The following is a 24,265-nucleotide window of genomic DNA, read 5'->3' as shown; positions in this document are numbered from 1 at the left end:
ACAAAACACTGGGCAGGCTCAGCAGCCTTGATTAAGTGGCCACAGTGGCTAATATTTTGGGTACAAGTCTTTGTTCAAATATTTATTTCTCAAGCAGCCTCAAAGCTTTAGACTTTTGACTTTAGAGATACAGTGCAGACACAGGCCCTTCGGCCCACCGAGTCCATGGCAACAAGCGATCACCCCGTACACTAGCACTATCCTACACACTAGGGACAACTTACAATTTTACCAAAACCAATTAACCTACAAACCTGTACGTCTTTAGATTGTGGGAGGAAACCGGAGCACCCGGACAAAACCCAAACCCTGTACAGACAGCACATGTAGTCATAGAAACATAGAAAATAGGTGCAGGAGTAGGCCATTCGGCCCTTCGAGCCTGCACCGCCATTCAATATGATCATGGCTGATCATCCAACTCAGTATCTTGCACCTGCTTTCTCTCCATACCCCCTGATCTATTTTCAATGTTTCTATGATCCCTTTAGCCACAAGGGTCACATCTAACTCCCTCTTAAATATAGCCAATGAACTGGCCTCAACTACATTCTGTGGCAGAGAATTCCAGAGATTCACCACTCTCTGTGTAAAATTTTTTTTTCTCATCTCGGTCCTAAAAGATTTCCCCCTTATCCTTCAACTGTGACCCCTTGTCCTGGACTTCCCCAACATCGGGAACAATCTTCCTGCATCTAGCCTGTCCTTCCCCTTAAGAATTTTGTAAGTTTCTATAAGATCCCCCCTCAATCTTCTAAATTCTAGCGAGTACAAGCCGAGTCTAACCAGTCTTTCTTCATATGAAAGTCCTGACATCCCAGGAATCAGTCTGGTGAACCTTCACTATACTCCTCTATGGCAAGAATGTCTTTCCTCAGATTTGGAGACCAAAACTGTACGCAATACTCCAGGTGTGGTCTCACCAAGACCCTGTACAACTGCAGTAGAACCTCGCTGCTTCTATATTCAAATCCTTTTGCTATGAATGCTAACGTACCATTCGCTTTCTTCACTGCCTGCTGCACCTGCATGCCTACTTTTAATGACTGGTGTACCATGACACCCAGGTCTCGTTGCATCTCCCCTTTTCCTGATCGGTCACCATTCAGATAACAGTCTACTTTCCTGTTTTTGCCACCAAAGTGGATAACCTACAAACCTGTACGTCTTTGGATTGTGGGAGGAAACCGGAGCACCCGGATAAAACCCAAACCCTGTACAGACAGCACATGTAGTCAGGATTGAGCCTGGCTCTCGCTGGTGCTGTAAGGCAGCAACACTACCTCTGCGCCAGTGTGCTGTTTATTGGTGAGAAGTCTCATCTTATTTATTAGATACAAGGACAGCAAGCAGTCAGCAGATCAGGCAGGGTCGATGGAAGGAACAACTGTGTTAATGTTTCAGGTTAAAGATCCTTCTTCAGAACAAGGGTCCTGGACCTGAAACGTTAGTTATGCGTCTCTTTCAACAGTTGCTGCCCGAGCTGTTAAGTGTTCCCAACGTGTTCAAGGAGTTTTCCCATCCCAGTCATTCCTTCTTGGAATGGAGCATGGAAACAGGCCATTCGGCCCACCGAGTGCCTGCCGACTATTGATCACCCGTTCACGCTAGTTCTCCCACTTCAGTTTACAGAGGTCAATTAACCTACAAGCCCGCACGTCTTTGGGACGGGGGAGGAAACCGCAACATCCGGAGGAAAACAACAAGGTCACAGTGAGAACGTGCAAACTCCACACGGACAGCACCTGCGGTCAGGATGGAACCCGGGTCTCTGGAGCAGTGAGGCAACAGCTCTGCCTCTGTACCACTGTCACCAGACTTTTGTACCACTGTCTTCCAGAAGCACGGGTACGGTCCCGATGTTACAACCAACCTCATTGCAGATATCAGAACTTTTCTCTTGATCTGCACACTGGAATGCTACGAAACTATATTCTAAACTCTGCTGTATCTGTTGTACATATGTTTAGCTCAATTGTGTTCAAGTATAGTATTATATGTTTTGATCGGAAATCACACAAACAAAAAGATTTCCACTGTATCTCGATGCATGTAACATTAACAAACCTAAATGTAAACCTATTGCCTATTTTACTTCAGGCGTTTCCGCATCTGCATTGCTTTGATTTTCAGTCATGAGATGCCTATATGTGTGCATGTGTTGTACAATAATAAATGATTACGCCTGCCTCACAGCCCTCACTTCATTCATCTATTGACTTGTAAAGCTTTTGCCACAAAGAGTATGCTGTGCACACAAAAGCTACAACAGAGAGCTGTGAAATACATCATTAATTTGAATTGTGAGATGTGTCTTTATAATTTGCTGGTGAATTCAAGCGTGATTGAGCAAGATTGCCTATTAAATGTAATTAGCGCAGGAACTGGAGGATGTCTGTGTCCACTGGAGCCTCTGCTATGCTCTCGTGATAGACGTTAGAGCAGAGAACTTCACGCCAGTTGCCAAGAGTAGATCCCACCGCTGGTCACTGTGTTGTCGGAGTGGTTCCTTAATTGTGTAATCCGAGCCAGACACAAACTCCCTTGTTTGGTTGATTTAGATTGGATTAATTTAGTTAATCCGATTTGGATTTACACTCAGGTTCCTGCAATGATTATGCCTGTATAGAAGTTGGGAGGGCATGTTGCAATTATACAAGATGCTCATGAGGCCACATTTGGAGCATTGTTTAAGAAAGAACTGCAGATGCTGGAAAAATCGAAGGTAGACAGAAATGCTGCAGAAACTCAGCGGGTGAGGCAGCATCTATGGAGAGAAGGAATAGGTGACGTTTCGGGTCGAGACCCTTCTTCAGACTGATGTCTGGGGGGGCGGGAAAAAGGAAGAGGCGGAGCAGTAGGCGAACTGGGAATGGGAGGGGAAGGAGGGAGAAAGCAGGGACTACCTGAAATTGGAGAAGTCAATGTTCATACCGCTGGGGTGTAAACTACCCAGGTGAAATATGAGGTGCTGCTCCTCCAATTTGCGCTGGGCCTCACTCTGGCCATGGAGGAGGCTCAGGACAGAAAGGTCGGATTCGGAATGGGAGGGGGAGTTGAAGTGCTGAGCCACCGGGAGATCGCAACTGTTTCCAAACCATTATCCCTCTTATTTTCTTTTATAAATTCAAGCCCCAGGGATTGGTGTGTCCATTCTCCTCTAGGCCCTTCAGCCTATCAAGTCCGTGCCGACCAGTGATCACCCCGCACACGAACACCATCCTACACACACTAAAGGGCAATTGTACATTATACCAAGCCAATTAAACTACAAACCTGTATGTCTTTGGCGTATGGGAGGAAACCCGGACAACACGGTCACGGGGACAAAGTACAAACTCCGTACAGACATCATCCGTGGTTAGGATCCAACCTGCTTTCTTTCCTGAGCATATCTGCTGTTTCCCAGGCTCCCTCAGAGCATGTGAGCTCAGAAATTAGATTGCATTGCTGCTGTTGATTTCAGTGCTACCTGACTGGAGATACATGTGCCCCAGAGTAAAACATGCTTATACTGCAGCTGTTCTCACACATAGTTATACACCATGCTACCACCCACCAACACGGCCAACACCAGTCCTACACTAATCCTATTTACTCACTTTCCCACTAGTGACAATAGACAATAGACAACAGGTGCAGGAGTAGGCCATTCGGCCCTTCGAGCCAGCACCGCCACTCAATGTGATCATGGCTGATCATCCCCAATCAGTACCCCGTTCCTGCCTTCTCCCCATATCCCCTGACTCCGCTATTTTTAAGAGCCCTATCTAGGTCTCTCATGAAAGCATCCAGCGAACCTGCCTCCACCGCCCTCCGAGGCAGAGAATTCCACACTCACCACTCTCTGTGAGAAAAAGTGTTTCCTCGTCTCCGTTCTAAATGGCTTACTCCTTATTCTTAAACTGTGGCCCCTGGTTCTGGACTCCCCCAACATCGGGAACATGTTTCCTGCCTCTAGCGTGTCCAAGCCCTTAACAATCTTATATGTTTCAAAGAGATACCCTCTCATCCTTCTAAGCTCCAGAGTGTACAAGCCCAGCTGCTCCATTCTCTCAGCATATGACAGTCCCGCCATCCCGGGAATTAACCTTGTAAACCTACGCTGCACTCCCTCAATAGCGTTTTACTCCCTCAATGACATTTTACAGTGGAGAAACAAGAGAGTGCAGATGCTGAAATCTTGAGCAAAAGGCAAACAGCGGGTTGAAATCAGCTGATCAGGCAGCATCTGTGAAGGGAAATGGACATCTGACGTTTCAGGCTGGGACTTTCATTTTGCGCTACAGCGTGGATACAGGCCCTTCAGCCCATCGAGTCGACACCGACCAATGATCACCCATTCACACTAGTTCTACGTTTTATCTGACTTTCTCATCCAGTCCCTACACACTTGGGGTAATTTACAGAGGCCAATTAACCTACAAATCTGTACGTCTTTGGGACTCCACACATCCAGCACCTGAGGGCAGGATTGAACTGAACTTGGGTCATTGTTTCTGTGAGGCAGCAGATCTCACCCCATTTAGTTTTTGCATCATCATAGAAATTCGACCAGGCATATCCTGGCTGGTCTTTGAGAGAATTCCTCACATCTGATAGATATCAAATGACAACACTCCCCGTACAACACAAATGTAGCCAAATTCTCCCAGGAATGACCAGCCATTGGAGCCTCCTCGAACACAAAGTTTTCCCAGCGTGGCAGTGAGCCTGGTCTCCACATCCATCTTGTATGTTTGATACAACCCGCCCTGACATTATGGGCGGGCAAACGGGATATGTGTAGATGGAGAAAAGGTTTGGATGGACTTGGTATGTCAAAGGACATGTGGTGTAGAACAAGGGCCCTGATCTTTCTCTGTGTTGTAAAACCATGTATTTACTGAGTATGCACAAAAGGAACTGCAGATGCTGGTTTATACAAAGCTAGACACAAAGTGCTGGAGTAACTGAACGGGTCAGGCAGCATCTCTGGAGAAAAAGGATGGTTGACTTTTCGGGTCGGGATTCTTCTTTACTCCAGCAATTAGTGTTGGGCTGAAGAAAGGACCCGACCCAAAATGTCACCCATCCTTTTTCTCCAGAGATGCTGCCTGATCTGCTGTGTTACTCCAGCACTCTGTGTCTATCTTTTGCATTTACTGATCTCCGTCCCAGCCCACTGAAGCCCCCCCCCCCCCCCCCCAAGCCCTCCGATGCAGTACCCAATCCCCACCCAACTCCACCGCAGCCTTTGTGATGTAAAACAGATAATCCATTCACTAAAAAGATAAGACACAAAAAGTTGTAGTAAAGGGTCTGTCCCACTGTCGTGCGAAAATAGTCTCGCAGTACGAAAGTCGCGCGCTTTGCTTTTGACGGCCCTGCTTCTTTTGGGAGTCATTGCGATGTCGTTCGCACTGTGCTGTTATTTTAGTCCAATCTCCGTGGCAAGGATTATCTCAGTGAAATTTTTTCAAAGCGTTTTATACCCAGGTGATCACGTGGTGCGGCGCTCAAATGACATGCAAATGGGGCGCCGACGGCGTACGCGGCGACGCATGGTTGCGGACATTGACACACGATGACACATAATAAATTAGCATAGGCAATGGTCGTGCGTCACCGTGCGTAACCATGCGTCCCCACGTGCTACACGTATGCCATCAGTACGTCAGCGTACGCCATCAGTACGTCAGCGTACGCCATCAGTACGTCAGCGTACGCAAGGGATATGTCACACAGGTCGCACGAGGATTTTGAACATTCCAAAATCCTGGGGCGATAGGGAAACACCGCGCGTTACCACGGTCACTGCATAAGCCACCACGCTTCACGGCGCGCCAACCAATTTTTAGGATGGCACGTAAATGAGGCACAAATGACACCCAAGTGGAACAGGCCCTCAACTCAGCGGGACAGGCAGCATCTCTGGAGAGAAGGAATGGGTGACATTTCGGGTCGAGACCCTTCTTTACTCCAGCACTTTGTGTCGGTCTGAAGAAGGGTCTCATTAAAACATAGAAAGATAGAAAATAGGTGCAGGAGTAGGCCATTCGGCCCTTCGAGTCTGCACCGCCATTCAATATGATCATGGCTGATAATCCAACTCAGTATCCTGTTCCTGCTTTCTCTCCATACCCCCTGATCCCTTTAGCCACAAGGGCCACATCTAACTCCCTCTTAAATATAGCCAATGAACTGGCCTCAACTACCTTCTGTGGCAGAGAGTTCCAGAGATTCACCACTCTCTGTGTGAAAAATGTTTATCTCATCTCGGTCCTAAAGGATTTCCCCTCTATCCTTAAGCTGTGACCCCTTGTCCTGGACTTCCCCAACATCGGAGTTCTCGACCCGAAACGCCTCTCCAGAGATGCTGCCTGTCCCGCTGAGTTACTCCAGCTTTTTGTGTCTATCTTCGGTTTAAACCAGCATCTGCAGTCCCTTCCTCTACTCAAAAGAAAGTTGAACTTGGAGTGAATCAGAACAATGCCTGAGAAAGACAAATACTGTAAAACCCTGGCAGCTGTCTCACTCCTTACATCCAACCTTTATCTAACCTCTCGCACAATTCCCCTCTGGCTTGTTTCTTGCGTAGCCTCATAATTACGAGCTGCTACATGGCATTCCATCATCGACCTCGGTAGCTTTTAACTCATTGTCTCACACTAATTACATTTTAATTTTAATTCCTCTAGCCTCCAGGAAAAGCAAAGAGTAAACTTTATATGCGTCTCCTTTCAGCTATCATCACAAACCTGGCCGTTCACCCTTTGGCCTTTAAGCAGAGCAGAAAACAGATTTCGCCAATTTTGGAGTAATCCCTCCCCAATCCTCCTGGAAAAAAAATAATCCCTTTTACTGTTAATGTGGAATGAGCTGGACTAATATGGGGATGGGCGTAGGGGGAAAATAATTTAGTTGGTCTTTCTGTTTTAGTAAAATTGCAAAACATGGCGGTGATGTTTCCTTTGCGATTGCAATTTCTGGCTAAACAATAATTGCACTCTTTAAAGATTGTTTATTAAAAATAATCATCGAGGGAGATCTGATGATTAAATCTATGTTAATGGTTAGAGGAAATTATCCTGCGGAGGAAGTCAAGACCAGCTTAGAGATCCTGCATATTAGTAGTTAGATCAGAGAAGCCATCATTTCCCTCTTAATAAAAGAACCAAGTCAGATAGTAACTTCTGCCGTTTCCATGTAAACACCGACTCCAGGAAATTGCTGTTCAGAGTGTCCCACGGCTACACAGGTTCTGCATTAGCAACATTTCTCCACTAGATCCAGCGTGGCTGCAATATTGATTCAGTGTATGTTCACTGAACATATCAGATAATGTCAGCAACAAGTAATTTGCTGTGGGAACTCAGTAGGCTGAGCAGCATCTGTGAGAGGAAAGGAATTGTCGATGTTTCAGGTCAAAGCTTTGCATCAGAAATGTTGATAAACCCTCTCCCCCCACCCCTCCCACCCACTCCCCACAGATGATGCTCGACCCACTAATTACCTCCAGCAGATTATTTTGTTGCTCTGCAGAATCCTTACCAAGTGGGATTTAGGAAGTCATACCATGGCAGGACCTTCAAAGTGAACAGTGAGGCCCTGGGGAGTTTTGTAGAGCATAGGGATCTAGGAGTACTGGTGCATAATTCCCGGAAGGTGGTACAGCAGATAGATAGGGTAGTGAAAAAGATTTTTGGCACATTGGCCCACATCAGTCAAGCGACCGAGCCCAGAGGTTGCAACGTTATGTTAAAGTTGCACAAGACAATAGCAAGACTGCACTTGGAGTACTGTGTTCAGTTCTGGTCTCTCTGCTACAATGAAGGTGCCGTTAAGCTAGAAAGTGTGCAACGAAAATGTATAAAATCTTGAGCGAAATCAAAAGGGTGAATGCACAGAATCTTTTACCCAGAGTAGGAGAATCAAGAACTAGAGGGACACAAAGAACTGATGGAAGTTTACCAAGTTATGAAATGCATAGAGCGGGTAGACTGTCAGAATCATTTTCCCAGGGTGGAAATTGCAAAGACCGGATGGTATAGCTTTAAGGTGAAAGGTGGAACATTCAAAGGGGATCTGGGGAAAGTTTTTATTTACACAGAGCATGGTTGGTGCTTGGAACATACTGCTGGCAGTGGTGGTGGAAGCAGATATGATAGTGGCATTTAAGAGGTTTTTAGATAGGCATATGGGAGTGCAGGGAATGAAGGGATATAGATCATGTACATGCAGAGGAGATTCGCTTAATAGGCATTATGGGCAAAAGGACTGGTTCCATTAGTGTACTGTTCTATGTACATGTTCTATGTAAATATACATACCAATATCAAATTACAGGAATGTATTTATATATTGATAAATAATTATAAAAATGTAACTCACTTTCTCAACTGGGGCAGACAGTGAAGAAAGCTAATGGCATGTTGGCCTTCAAAATGAGAGTACAGGAGTAAAGAGGTCCTCCTGCAGTTGTACAGGGCCCTGATGAGACCACATCTGGAGTATTGTGTGCAGTTTTGGTCTCCTAATTTGAGGAAGGGCATCTTTGCTATTGAGCAAGTGCAGCGTAGGTTCACAAGGTTAATTCCCGGGGATGGCGTGACTGTCATATGAGGAAAGATTGGAAAGACTGGGCATGTTTTCACTGGAGTTTAGAAGGATGAGGGGTTATCTTATAGAAACATATAAAATTATAAAAGGACTGGACAAGCTAGATGCAGGAAAAATGTTCCTAATGTTGGGAGAGTCCAGAACCAGGGGCCACAGTCTAAGAATAAAGGGGAGGTCATTTAAAACTGAGATGAGAAAAAACATTTTCAGCCCGAGAGTTGATGAATTTGTGGAATTCTCTGCCACAGAAGGCAACGAAGGCCAATTCACTGGATGGATTTAAAAGAGAGTTAGATGGAGCTATTGGGGCGAAGGGAATCAAGGGGGTTGGGGAGAAGGCAGGCACGGGTTACTGATTGTGGATGATCAGCCATGATCACAATGAATGGCAGTGCTGGCTCGAAGGGCCGAATGGCTTCCTCCTGCACCTATTTTCTATGTTTCAGTAATGCTACTCAAAGGCTGGTTATTTTCTACATTCCACAGGTTTAGGGAATCTCACCGATCCCAACATTCTCTCGTTAACCTACCACGTATATACATGAAATAAAAGTCATAGAGCTACAGAGCGTGGAAACTGGCCCTTTGGCCCATAACCTTCAAAACCTATCCTATCAATGCACCAATCAGAGGGCGGTGGAGGCCGGTTCTCTGGATACTTTCAAGAGAGAGCTAGATAGGGCTCTTAAAGATAGCGGAGTCAGGGGATACGGGGAGAAGGCAGGAACGGGGTACTGATTGGGGATGATCAGCCATGATCACATTGAATGGCGGTGCTGGCTCGAAGGGCCGAATGGCCTACTCCTGCACCTATTGTCTATTGGTCAGGATTGAACCCGGGTCTCTGGCGCTGCAAGGCAGCAAGTCTGCCACTGCGCCACCGTGCCGCCCTTAATGTTCTATGACTCTACGCTGCAGTCAGGGAGAGCACTGTCCCAACCTCCACTCTGGGGAACCCCTGAGCAAGTTCATCTGTTTCACTGAGGTTATCTCAGACGTCGAGAAATCCCCATTCTCTTGTTGGGGTTTTTTCCACTCCAATGCAGCAGCCAATTTGGGCTGCACTGTATTTCTGAAATAAAAATGTCTTTCAAACATACTAGGAAGTATGAATATGCTCTGAACCTCTGTGTTTTCAAGTTAAGTACCACACCACTGCACTCTCACATACTTGAACCTAGCTGTCTAGTTTTGTTTTTAAGAAGGAACTGCAGATGCTGGAAAATCGAAGGTACACAAAAATGCTGGAGAAACTCAGCGGGTGCAGCAGCATCTATGGAGCGAAGGAAATAGGCAACGTTTCGGGCCGGTTTCGGCCCGAAACGTTGCCTATTTCCTTCGCTCCATAGATGCTGCTGCACCCGCTGAGTTTGTCTAGTTTTGTTTAGTAGGTTAGTTTGAGTTTGAGTTGAGTTTAGTTTAGTTATACAGCATGCCCATCATGTCCGTGCCAACCAACAATCACCCATTGCCTCGTTCTATCCTACACACTAGGGGCAATTTTACAGAAGCCAATTTCCCACACATTTAACCTACAAACCTGCACGTCTTTGGAATGTGGGAGGAAACTGGAGCACCCGGAGGAAACCCACGTGGTCACAGGGAGAACGTGCAGACTCCGTACAGACAGCATCCACAGTCAGTATCGAACCCGGGTGCCTGGCGCTGTAAAGTAGGAACTCTACCGCTGCACCACTGAGAGGGGAAAAGTTTAAATGAGGTGTATGGGGTACGTTTTTTATACACTGGATGGTGGGCGCCTTTCACGGCACTGCCAGGGGTGACGGTGGGGGCAGATACTATAGTGGTGTTTGAGTGCCAGTTGGAAAGGCATATGAATCTCCAGTGAATTCAGAGATATGGATTATAAGCAGGCGTAAGAGATGAGTTTATGTTCGGCACGAACATAGTGGGCCACAGGGCAAGTTCCTATGCTGCACAGCTCTCTGTTTCTCCGACAGAGGCGTTCATTTTCGAAGTCAGGAAGTTTCATGCAGAATTCTGCTGACACTATCTTTAATACAAATCAAGAACTTGTGGAGATTAACCATCATGATGGAGCAGAAAGGAACTGAGTGCAAAACGTGTCAACGGAACAGCTAAAGATAGTATGCGGGGGAAACTGCACTTTGCAAAGAGCTGGGTGTTCGCACTAACTAAATCCTCAGAAAACAAAGATTGCAACTCATCACAATTTTGTTGGTCCAATTTCTCAATGGCACTCAGAAGGTTCAAAGGCCAATGAGAGGGGATCTCATGGGAACATTAAAAAATTCTTAAAGAATTCGACAGGCTAGATGCAGGAATTTATTTCCCCATTGTTGGGAGAGTCCAGAACCAGGGGTCACAATTTAAGAATAAGGGGTAGGCCATTTAGGACTGAGATGAGGAAAAGCTTTTTCATCCAGAGAGTTGTGAATCTGTGGAATTCTCTACCACAGAAGGCAGTGGAGGCCAATTCACTGGGTGTTTTCAAGAGAGAGTTGGATATAGCTCTTAGGGCTAACGGAATCAATGGATATGGGGAGAAAGCAGGAACGGGGTACTGATTGGGGATGATCAGCCATGATCATATTGAATGACGGTGCTGGCTCGAAGGGCCAAATGACCTACTTCTACATCTATGGGGGGGGGGGGGGGGGCGGCGGGAAGAAGAAACGAAGAGGTGGAGACAGTGGGCTAAGGGAGAACTGAGAAGGGGAGGAGAAAGTCAGCACACTGTCTCCGCCTCTTCCTTTCTTCTTCCCCCCCCCACCCTCACATCAGTCTGAAGAAGGGTCTCGACCCGAAACATTGTCTATTTCCTTCGCTCCATAGATGCTGCCTCACCCGCTGAGTTTCTCCAGCATTTTTGTCTACCTTGTATATCTTAAAAGGTATGACAAAAATATGTCCAGTTACTGTGAGTACTGGTTCTGAAGAAGCGTCTCGACCCAAAACGTCACCTATCCATGTTCTCAAGAAATGCTGCCTGACCCGCTGAGTTACTCCAGCACTTTGTGTCCATGTACTTATTTTACAAAGTCACAAGCCTCCTAATTATATAATTCCCATCGTAGATTCCTATGACGAGGGAGCCTAGATTTTCCTAAACACACACCAGCAAAGTTTTTAGACTTTGCATCACACCTTTCTCCCTGTACCCCAGTGTCATTCAGCCACCCATTTATCTGACATTTCTCAAGGCATCTCACCCATCAGCTAATTACAAGTTAGCATTAAACTTTATTTGTTAGTATCAAGCTTATTGTCTTCCCGCTGACTGGTTAGCAAGCGACAAAAGCTTTTCACTGTACCTCAGTACATGTGACAATAAACTAGACTCAACTCCACGATGTCTTGAATGGATTGCATGCCTCCACTCACCAGGTCTAATAACCTTCACTAATGCAAAAGCACTAACGCAAAAACCTGTTCAGTGTGGAGTGGACACACGTGTGATTGCAAAGGGCAAATGGAGATTTGACAGCCTGGTGATGCTTGAAGATCTGTCTGACTTGACCTGAAGTAATGGCGACAGGAGAATCCCCAAGGAATGTTTGCAACCTTGAGATTAGTGTTTGATGTTGATTAGCTTAACCTTTACCCTCTTTACTCCAGCACGGCACTCTACTCACGATTCCAGCATTTGCATTTTCTCATGTCTCCATCTCCCTTTTACTAGTAGCTCATTTAAAACTATTTACAATTGCAATCTGAATTGCAATCTTTGAAACATCACTTTGAACGTCCAGGAATTTCTTTCATACATCCCGATCCCATACTGAAGGAACATCCCTCTTGTGTAGGAATGAACTGCAGATGCTGGTTTAAACCGAAGATAGACACAAAATGCAGGAGTAACTCAGCGGGACAGGCAGCATCTCTGGAGAGAAGGAATGGGTGATGTTTCGGCTCGAGACCCTTCTTCAGACTGAAGTCCTTGCCCTTTACAAGACACAACACCTCCCATGTCCCTATCATTGGTGTGCTTTGCATGGGAGCAACTCTCACCTCAGGTGCCCTATAGTTTTGGATCCCAAATCCATCCACTCCGCTGTTTATCTATCTGATTCTGGAATCGTTTATACTTTATATATAGATTTACGAGGATTTTGCTAGGACCCGAGGCTCTGAGCTACAGGGAGATATTGGGCAAGCTGAGACTTTATGCCTTAGAACGCAGGAGATAAGGGGGGAGATGTCCTATGAGGTGTATACAATCATGAGGGGGATTGATAGGGTGAATGCACAGTCTTTTAAGCAGAGTATGAGAATCAAGAACCAGGAGACATAGGTTTAAGGTGAGAGGGGAAAGATTTAATAGGAACCTGAGGGGCAATTTTTTACACACAGAGGGAGGTGGGTTTATGGAACATGTTGACAGAGGAGGTAGTCGAGGCAGGTAGAATAACAACATTTAAAACACACTTGGACAGGCACATGGATAAGTTTGAGAGGGATATGGGCCAAATGTGGGCAAATTGGATTAGTTTAGATGGTGCATCGTGGTCAGCATGGATGAGTTAGGCTGAAGGGCCTGTTTGGGTGCTTTATACCTCCAGATGCTTTGAGCTGATTATGGAAGATAAGATTTTAATTTTGTCTCACTTAATAAGAAATAAAGTTTACAATGTTAATATCCTTTATTGCTTATCCTAATGAGAACAACTAAAATATGGAAGACTGGAGGGTGGCAAATGTTGTGCCTCTATTCAAGTAGGGCTGTAGGGAAAATGCTGGGAACTATAGGCCAGTGAGCTTGACATCTGTAGTTGTAAAGTTCATAGATGGTATCCTGAGGGATAGGATATACAGGCATTTAGATGGACAAGGGCTGATTAGGGATAGTCAGCATGAGTTTGTACATGGGAGGTCATGTCTCACAATTGTGATTCGGTTTTTTGTAGACGTGACCAAAATGGTAGATGAGGGCAGAGCTGTAGATGTTGTATATATGGACTTCAGCAAAGCATTCTACAAGGTTCCGCTCTAGAGGGTTAGATCGCATGGGATGCAAGGAGAGATAGCTGAATGGATAGAAAATTGACTTCATGGAAGGAAGCAGGGGGTAATGGTGGAAGGTTGCTTCTCGGACTGGAGGCCTGTGACTAGTGATGTGCCTCAGGGTTCAGTGCTGGGCCCGTAACTGTTTGTCATCTACATCAATGATTTGGATGAGAATATACATGGCAAGGTTAGCAAGTTTGCAGATGATACAAAAGTGGGTGGGTTTACAGATAGTGAAGATGATTGTGAAAAATTGCAGCAGGATCTGGATCGATTGGCCAGGTGGGCTGAAGAATGGCTGATGGAAATAATACAGAGAAATGTGAGGTGTTGCATTTTGGGAAGTCTAACATGGGCAGGACCTACACAGTGAATGGGAGACCTCTAGGAAGTGTTGTGGAACAGAGGGATCTAGGAGTACCTCTTTTTGGAGCACCTCTTTTTGGAGTACCTCTTCTAGGAGTACACTTTACCTTCGATCTAGGAGTACAGGTGCATGGTTCCTTTAAGGTGGAGTCACAGGTACATAGGGTGGTGAAAAAAGGTGTTTGGCACATTGGCCTTCATCAGTCAGTGTATTGAGTATAGAAGTTGGGAGGTTGTGTTGCAGTTGTACAAGACGTTGGTGAGTCTGCATTTAGAGTATTGTGTTCAGTTCCTGGCACCACATTATAGGAAAGATGTTGGCAAGCTGGAAAGGGTATAGAGAAGATTTACTGTACAAGGATGTTGCCAGGCCTGAGGGTCTGAGCTATCGGGAGAGGTTGAGTAGGCTGGGATTCTATTCATAGGAGCACAGGAGGATGAGGGATGATCTTATTGAGGTGTATAAAATCATGAGAGGAATAGATTGGGTAGATGCACAGAGTCTCTTTCCCGGAGTAGGTGAATCGAGGACCAGAGGGCATAGATTTAAGGTGAAGGTGAAAAGACTTAATAGGAATATGAGAGGTAACCTTTTCACACAAAGGGTGGTGGGTGTATGGAACAAGCTGCCAGAGGAGGTAGCTGAGGCAGGGACTAGACCAACATTTAAGAAACAGTTAGACAGGTACATGGATAGGACAGGTTTGGAGGGATATGGACCAAACGCAGGCAGGTGTGACTAGTGTAGCTGAGGCATGTTGGCCGGTGTGGGCAAGTTGGGCCGAAGGGTCCGTTTCCACACTGTATTACTCTATGACTATGTAAAATAGTGCAGAAAATAATAATAAAAAATTATCATTTTGAGTTCCAGAGAGGAGGAATAAAACTCAATTATCAAGCTATATCACACACAACAATTCGGAAATATAAATATGGAGTGTTGTGTTCATATACATTGGTTAAATACTTCCAGTAAGCAGACACGTTTTAATTAATGCTGGAAAGAGCCCATGGTGTATCTATTACCACACGAAATGATGATAGACTGTGGATATTGTTCCTTCTTTGTTCCTTCACACTTGCCAAACCTTTGCAATTTTTAAAATGAGGAACACTGCAAGTTCGCCACCACAGTAAGAAAAAAAAAATGCAATATGAATCTCCCCAACAGCAGCATCTCTTTCCAAGTCATTCAATCAAACAGATTTACGACAATGTTAATCAGTTCCCATTGCACGATATACATATTTATTTTGCCCCTTACCAGATTCTAATGGTTTACTTCGGTTTGGGTCCAAATGCTACACCAGGCGCGTGTTTTTGAACAAAAACCTCCTCGTGTGATTTCCATCTGCAAAAAAACCGTAGCGAGTAATAGATGAGCGATCGATCTGTCCAGGACCCCGCTCCGGAGTAAATAACTACTTCCCAGCTGGGGTGGTGTCGGCACTCGGTTAAGCTCCTTATCCCTCGGCTGTGAAACAGGACAAAGCTGCCTCTGACACACAGCGAGCAAGTGAGCGCCGTTCAATTCACCATGCCCGGAGCACAGCACCAAATGATCCCATCCCTCCCTCCCTCCCTCCCTCCCTCCCGCTGCACGATTCTGTCTGTCAGGAGGGGAGAGGAAAACAAAACCCCATTACTGCCCCAGTGTTGCTAGGAAACAGGGCGATTCTGACCTGAATTCTTAGATAAGTTTGCATCTACCCGGGACTGCCGGGGCAGCGCCGTCTCTCCCTTGCATTGAAATACAAGGCAAAGGTTATCTCGGCCAGCAACAAACACTAAACTTCCAACCAAACACAAAAGTGTTAGACTTGCGGCACAGATGTTTCGAAGGACTTGCAAAAACAGTGTTGGTAAGCGTGGGCTAATTACCCCCTTATTCCTGAAAATCCAGATTGCACCAGCTAATTCACGTCCCAAGGGGTATCTCGAACCGACAAGCCGCTTCCTTCCAGCCCGTAGCAGTGACAACCGCATTAAGCATTTTTCAATTAGTGTTTTTCTATTGTCACTCTGTGGCAATGGAGTTCATTCAGGGTCACGTTTACTCTTCGTCTCCACAGATGAGAGTAATGCATCCCATCCGCTAAAATTGCAGTGACATATTAAAAACACACACAAAATATGTATATCCAACATCACCCTCCTTAAACTGATCTCAGAGAGATACAATAGACGTGTTTTAAAATATAACGGGCTGCACATAGGTATACACAGGATGCAGGGCTGGATGGGTAAAAATGACTTTAGACTCACTTACTGGAGTGATAAGGTACATATTTTCAGCCAAACTCTATTTTATCAGAATCAGAGTTTCTGTAACTAAACAATTAGCCCCCGAGAAAGCTACAAAACAGTCTAATTAAAAGATTCAATTCATTAATGTTTTTGCCCATATTTAATTGCACATATAGAAACGTAGAAACATAGAATATAGGTGCAGGAGGAGGCCATTCGGCCCTTCGAGCCAGCGCCGCCATTCATTGTGATCGTGGCTGATCGTCCCCTATCAATAACCCGTGCCTGCCTTCTCCCCATATCCCTTGATTCCACTAGCCCCTAGAGCTCTATCTAAATCTCTCTTAAATCCATCCAGTGATTTGGCATCCACTGCCCTCTGTGGCAGGGAATTCCACAAATTCACAATTCTCTGGGTGAAAAAGTTTTTTCTCACCTCAATCTTAAATGGCCTCCCCTTTATTCTAAGACTATGGCCCCTGGTTCTGGACTTGCCCAACATTGGGAACATTTTTCCTGCATCTAGCTTGTCCAGTCCTTTTATAATTTAATATGTTTCTATAAGATCCGCCCCCTCATCCTTCTAAACTCCAGTGAATACAAGCCTAGTCTTTTCAATCTTTCCTCATATGACAGTCCCGCCATCCCAGGGGTCAATCACATGAACCTACGCTGCACTGCCTCAATCACAAGGATATCCTTCCTCAAATTAGGAGACCAAAACTGTAGACAATACTCCAGATGTGGTCTCACCAGAGCCCTATACAGCTGCAGAAAAGATGAAAGGCAGTATTATGGGCTGCAGTTCTCTGGTGTTTTATTTGTAATTGTCTCTATATATATGTAAATCAGATACTTAGTAAGGCCTGTGTAGAAACCAGGATCTGCAGATGCTGGTTAATACACATCTATGTTCTCCAGAGAAGCTGCCTGACCTGCTGAGTTACTCCAGCACTTTGTGTCCTTTCGTAAGATGTGTGGATGGTTTCCAGTGCCTCATTTAAAATGACGTTAAGGGCAGCACAGTGGCGCAGTAGTAGAGCTGCTGTTTTACAGCACCAGAGACCCTGGTCCAACCCTGACCTCAGGTGCTGCCTGTACAAAGTTTGCACATTCTCCCTGTTACTGCGTGGGTTTTCTCCGGGTGCTCCGGTTTCCTCCCACATTCCAAAGATGTACAGGTTTGTAGGGTAATTCACTTGGATACAATTGTAAATTGTCCCTATTGTGTAGTATAGTTAGTGTACGGGCTGGTCGCTGGTCGGACTCGGTGGGCCAAAGGCCCTATTTCCGCACTGTATCTCTAAAACTAAAAAATAAAACATTGTGTGCTGTTGATACAAGAAAATGTTTGATAAATGACATCATCTGAGTGAAATGGTACTGAGAAATAATAAATATGGAATTCTGTATGAATGCAAATGTAAAATTAGACTGAACTTATTTATTTTTAAACAACTGTTTTGGTGGGGGGAAAATGGTCATAAGAGCAGAATTAGGCCATTCGGCCATTCAAGTCTACTCCGCCATTCAATCATGGCTGATCCATCTCTCCCTCCTAACCCCATTCTCCTGCCTTCTCCCCATAACCCCCGACACCCGGCTGAATCAAGAATCGATCTGATTTCAAATAGAAATTTTGTTTGTACTTTTCTTTAGTTCTTCAGCATGTAGATTTGATGTGGAGAACATTTTCCCATGTTAGATGCTTAGTGCCACCATAAAGCATAATTGGGGACAGGGAGAGCAGAAGTGAAGACAATGAAGCTCCCTCTACTGCACTCCACTGATAACATGTCTCTTCTGAGCAGCCCCGTAAGCACGGCTACAGAGCCATCGTTTGTGGCTGTCATTAGGTCGGGTGGGGGTGGGGAATTCCCCTTCATATTCAATGCACAGAATGGAAATCTTTCCCATGCCGAACCGCTTCAGATCCGTCCCTGTCTTTGTATGCCGTGCCTGCTAAATACAACAAACTGTCGATGACCAACTAAAATTAAAGAGGCCGAATAATTTAACTCTCCCCAACGATGAAAACTAAATGGTGCCTTCCAGCCGTGTCATTGAACAATGGGCTCTGCTAGATTTCGACTAGTCTCTCTGCTCTCTGTGAAGGGTGGTGAATCTGTGGAATTCTGTAGAGGCCAAGTCAGTGGATATTTTTAAGGCAGAGATAGATAGATTCTTTGTGTGTAGAAGGCTCTCGACCCAAAACATCACCCATTCCTTCTCTCCAGCGATGCTGCCTGTCCCTGCTGAGTTACCCCAGCTTTTTGTCTCTATCTTCGGTTTGAACCAGCATCTGCAGTTCCTTCTTACATATAGATTTGCGATTAGTACAGGTGTCAGAGGTTTTGGGGAGAAGGCAGGAGAATGGGGTTAAGGAGGGAGAGACAGATCAGCCATGATTGAATGGCAGAGTAGACCTGATGGGCCAAATGGCCTAATGACATGTCCTACAGAAAATCTTTCACCTCCGATTCTTTTTTATTTATATGCTCAGACTTTGAGGAGTCCGGCCATAAGCAAGGGGACCACATGAGTGGCAAGGGTGCCTGGTATAAAGATTTTTTTTGTGAACATTAACATAGAAACATAGAAACATAGAAATTAGGTGCAGGAGTAGGCCATTCGGCCCTTCGAGCCTGCACCGCCATTCAATATGATCATGGCTGATCATCCAACTCAGTATCCCGTACCTGCCTTCTCTCCATACCCTCTGATCCCCTTAGCCACAAGGGCCACATCTAACTCCCTCTTAAATATAGCCAATGAACTGGCCTTGACTACCCTCTGTGGCAGGGAGTTCCAGAGATTCACCACTCTCTGTGTGAAAAATGTTCTTCTCATCTCGGTTTTAAAGGATTTCCCCCTTATCCTTATCCTTAAACTTACTAACTACAATTTTAATTAATGTATGTATAGCCTCTGAGAAGGTCAGAGGAATTTTGCAGTTATTGTTTTGTACATTCTCTAAATTCTGAATAAAGTTTATTTTGGTTAAACAAAAAGCGGTAAGATTGACTCATTCAACCACAACTTTTCACAACGTACACAAAGAGAATCACAAAATTACAATGTGATCTTTAGAACAAAGCAATCAGCCTTTCCACCCATCTCTCTTTCCAACATCTAACAATTAAAAATCCCTTCAGAAATTGACAGGCATTCTGTTTCTGTATGTATAGAAGAAGATTTGATGAGGAAATTTAATACACTGTTCTAAATCAATTTTGTCACAGGAGCAGAATGAGGTCATTTGGCCCATCAAGTCTACCCCACCATTTAATCATGGCTGATCTATCCTTCCCTCTCAACCCCATTCTCTTGCCTTCTCCCTATAACCCCTGTCACCCTTGCTCAAGAGAGGAATGGATCAGGTAAGTGCACAGAATCTTGCCCAAAGTAGGTGAATTGAGGACCAGAGGACATAGGTTTAAGATGAAGGGACGAAGATTTAATGATAGTCTGAGGGGTAACTTTTTCACACAAAGGGTGGTGGGTGTATGGAAGAAGCTGCCAGAGGAGGTAGTTTAGGCTGGGACCACCCAACATTTAAGAAACAGTCAGAGAGGTACATGATAAGACAAGTTTGGAGCGAGTTGAGCTGAAGGGCCTGTTTCCACGCTGTATCACTCTATGACTCTAATCAATCTCTGTCAATCTCCACCATAAAATATCCATTGACGGCCTCCACAGCCTTTTGTGGCAATGAATTTCACAGATTCACCACCGCCCGACTAAAGAAATTCCTCCTCATCTCCTTTCTAAAGTTACTTCCTATTATTCTGAGGCTCGACTCTCCCACCAGTGGAAATATCATTTCTATTCAGTGAGTTTCAATGCGGATCCCCCTCATCCTTCTAAACTCCTGCAAACCATCGAATGCTCATCATATGTGATCTTCTCACAGCTAAACCATCCCACATGTGCCATTAAGAAGCCACTGCAAGTCCATCTTCCTCTCGAGGAGGACTATGCTCTCTCTGCTCCCTACCACACACACATTTCTTGCCAACGATCCCTGATACCTTAAAGACAACAGTGCTGTGTGCTTTTAGGGGCCATTGCGAGAGAAGAAAATAATGTGGCTACTAACACAGGGAACTCAACCACCAATGACCCTGAAACCATGTCCTGCTAGGACATGTTTTTAGAAAGGCCACCTAACAATGCAGCATTTTATTTCCCTGCTTGTTTACTCAATGCCCCAACTGATGAAGGCAAGCATGCCATATGTCTTCTTTACCACTCAATCCACATCTGTTGCCACTTTCAGTAAGCGATGGACCTGTACCCCAAGACCCCCCTGTGCATCAATGCTATTGACGATATGGTACTTCTGGTGAAGGCATCCTTACAGTGATGTTGATTAGGGGGCTCTGGGACTGAACTTTTCCCATATCCCATTAACAACCGGATGAAAGTGACTCATAAAGTAAAGGGCTTGTCCCACGAGCATGCGACTCCATGCGGCAAGCGCGACCTAACGTGGTTACTTGAGCCGTATGGCCTCGCCGGGCCAGTCCAACTTCCATCGCCGGAGCTATATGGAGTTGTACGGAGCTGGTCCCGACATCGCGCGGGGCTCCGAAAAACTGACCGTGTGCAAAAATTCCGCGCGGCAACGGCCTACCGGCCCACAGCCGCCTCGATGCCATACGCACTGCCTCGACGGGCGTGCGCAGCGTCTCGACTCCGTACGTCACGCGCGAACTTCCCGCAGACTTCGCTCGAACTACATGTCACTCACTCGACCTCTGCGCGGCCCCCGCTTCCGGTTTGGTCGCGCTTGCCGCATGCAGGTCACATGCTCGTGGGACAGGCCCTTAAGAGCATCAGGACCATTACAGGGTGTTCAGTTGCATAATTTTGCTACTGGAGGTTTGAAGAGGGAACAACTGGAAAACCTCTGTGATCTACCAACATTGATTCTGTAAATTCTTCGACAAGTAAAAGATTAGATGCTCTGTTTCATTGGGTAACCTGCAGAAGTCGCCAATGGAAAGCTTATAGGCGTCTTGCTAGAGATGTACGTAGTCCGTAGGAAGACCTTGGAGGAGGACCAGAGACCAGACAGAGCAGACCACCTACCACCAGAGTGAGGGCCTGGGGGGGGAAAGGTGTCCACCATTCTCCCACTGGCCACACGATGTGAATGACGGTGAAATTAAGAAGGGAGTATTGTGTATATTAAGAAAGCTTAATAAAATTAATAAGTCCCCAGGGCCCCATGTGATTCATCCCTGGATACCGAGGGAGGCAAGGGAAGAAATTGCTGGGGCCTTGACATCTTTCTATCATCAGCAGCCATGGGCAAGGTGGTAGAAGACACAAGAATAGCCAAAGTTGTCCCTTTGTTTAAGAAGGGCAATAGGGACAAGATGGAAACTACAGACTGGTGAGCCTTTCATCAATGGTAGGGAAATCATTGGTGAAGATTCTAAGGACTTATTCATATTTTGAAAAGCATGGATTTATCAGGAATTGTCAGCATGGATTTGTGAGATGGAGGTTGTTGTTTCAGGGATAGACACAGAGTGCTGGAGTAATTCAGCGGGTCAGGCAGCATCTCTGGAAAAAAGGAACAGATAACATTTTGGGTTTGAACCCTTTTCATACTCCAGTTATTGGGACTGTTGTCACAAAGCACATGCATCTCTGCATCTTCCTTCTTTTTCCTGATGCATGTCTCCATTACAGCGAGTTCTCTGCAAAGTGTTTGCACGATCCGAATGTAGGAAACAAAGTAACGTAACAAGTTCCAGTTACTATAATTTACGATGCTCATCTGGAAGATTAACCAAGCGGTCTGCTGCTTGCAAGTACATATAACATTGTCTCAAATATATTCCGCTGCTGAAAGAAGCATTGCAATTCTACTTTGTAGTACATCCTACCATCCTACTTATGATCTTTTTGACACAAAGGCCACTTGGAATCAATGACATGGAGATGGCTGATGGGGTATGCATGGGTAGCTTGCATTTAAATCAATTCAGAGTTTTGAGGAGAAGGCAGGAGAATGGTGTTGAGAGGGAAAGATAGATCAGCCATGATTGAATGGTGGTAGAATTGATGGGCCGTATGGCCTAATTCTACTCCTACATCTTATGAATTAATCTCCCTGGAGAATTGGATAAGATATGTCCCGAACATTTTACATGCTATATTTTCAAATGTATTTGCAGGCTGGATTGAGACAGTTTTCGGTGCTTTTTCTATTCACCAATCCCTTTGAATTCTGGATTTTAAGTGCTTAGTTGATCAGCTGCTTAATATCTGTGCAAGCTGAACGGCTAGTTACTATCCGCTTTGAAAATTGGCCTTGTACGCATTTGAGGTAAGAATATGATCAAAATATGCCTTTATTAACAAATCTATGATCAAAGTGTTCCTGTCTTTGAAATTGCTAGAGTTAAGAACAAGTAACTAGATTAGTATGCAAGAGGCATTCATTCCTGTTATCTATTTGTATTGACATTGAAGTCTAGTATTGGCAATGAAGTCTAGTATTGGCTCAGAGGATGTGTACAGGATTGAGCCAGGATCCCATATGATAAATTGTAAGCTGGGAGCATTTGTTAAACTGAATATCTTACATCCTTGCATCAATATGCTACATTCTCCTTGCTTTGTTACATGCTCAAAGGCCTACTTTATTAAAGCTTGTTAAAGGTTTGGGTTCAGAAGTCCTTGCGGCCCAAATGTACAGTAATGCCCCTGTCCCACTTAGGAAACCTGAACGGAAACCTCTGGAGACTTTGTACCCCACCCAAGGTTTCCGTGCGGTTCCCGGAGGTTGCAGGTGGTTGCAGGTAGTGGAAGCAGGTAGGGAGACTGACAAAAACCTCCGGGAACCGCACGGAAACCTTGGGTGGGGCGCAAAGTCTCCAGAGGTTTCCGTTTAAGTTTCCTAAGTGGGACAGGGGCTCAACAGTTATCAGCCAGTTTAAAGCAAAGCCTTACAACTGATCCATAGATGTGATGACAGAATCTAGGCCCACTGAGCCTGTCCCTGTCTTTAACTCTGTGTGAGCCACCTCGATTAAATCCACTGCCTATTCGCTCATTGTGCTCTTTTACATTCCACTGTGACAGTAATTTCCCAACAAGGGATTTCCAGGCTCTGACTCCACAGCAGGTTGCAGCAGACATTCCACAATCGAACCACCCTCAGTCAGGAAATCATTTCCTAAGCTAGACAATTATTTTTAATTTCAAGTATCAAAGGGCAGTCTGCGAGCACAGTTCGGGTCCACATATACATTGCACACAAAGCAATTTAGCATTCACCTGAATAGGTTCCAACACTGGAAGAAGTCTGTCAGAGATAAGAGCAGAGACTACTGCAAATAAACAATCAGCCTCAGGTGATGGGCTATCAGAGAAAGCCTTTACAGGACCATAAATTGTGAAACACAGTTGCCTTATTTTAACAGTAGATTGGCAGGAGTAGGGAAGGTGATTTTTTAAATTGTATCACCAGTTTCTTACGCTCTCCCCAGATCCATTGATTCACTTAATGTGTTAAATTGAATCTGAATCTGAATCTAAAATGCTCCGATCCTGTGGTTCCCAGGCAGAAAATGGCCTTCCCTGGTTAAACAAAGGTCTATATAATTATAGTGAAGCCTTGTCTGTTCCAGTGGAAATTAGATCCCGCCTTATTACTAACATCAGCTTGCTTAATCTTTACTTTAGACTTTAGAGATACAGTGGGGAAACAGGCCGTTCAGCTCATCGAGTCCAGCGATCGCCCTGTATAACACTATCCTACACACCAGGGACAATTTACAATTCACCAATGCTAATGAACCTACAAGCCTGTACGTCTTTGGAGTGTGAGAGGAAACTGGAGACCCAGAGGAAACCCAAGAGGTCACGGGGTGTACAGACAACACCCGTAGTCAGGATCGAACCGGGTCTCTGGCGCTGAAAGACAGCGACTCTACTGCTGTGCCAACAGTGCCTCCCTTCACAGTAACCATTCCATTGGTTCAGTGCACACCTGCGTACTTATGAATCATGCTCAACATTTCAAACAATACTTTAAATATTA

The 24,265-nt window shown here is 45.2% G+C and overlaps 1 protein-coding gene across 5 annotated transcripts in view; it reads right to left on the bottom strand.

Annotated features, from left to right (window-relative positions):
• cracdl (CRACD like) overlaps positions 1-24,265 on the bottom strand; it is a 196,454-nt gene that overhangs the window by 142,464 nt on the left and 29,725 nt on the right. For 2 of the 5 annotated variants that reach the window (XM_033023220.1, XM_033023222.1), the window contains exon 1: positions 15,221-15,482. The gene's annotated coding sequence lies outside the window, so the exon portion shown is untranslated. Of the gene's footprint in view, positions 1-15,220; positions 15,484-15,638; positions 15,757-24,265 lie in introns of those variants that run through there. The other 3 variants (XM_033023219.1, XM_033023218.1, XM_033023221.1) reach the window with 3 other exon arrangements.

Source organism: Amblyraja radiata, chromosome 6, assembly GCF_010909765.2.
Source record: "Amblyraja radiata isolate CabotCenter1 chromosome 6, sAmbRad1.1.pri, whole genome shotgun sequence".
Classification (NCBI taxonomy): Eukaryota; Metazoa; Chordata; class Chondrichthyes; order Rajiformes; family Rajidae; genus Amblyraja; species Amblyraja radiata.
The sequence above is the reverse complement of the archived record's forward strand: the minus strand, read 5'-3'. Positions and strand labels throughout refer to the sequence as shown.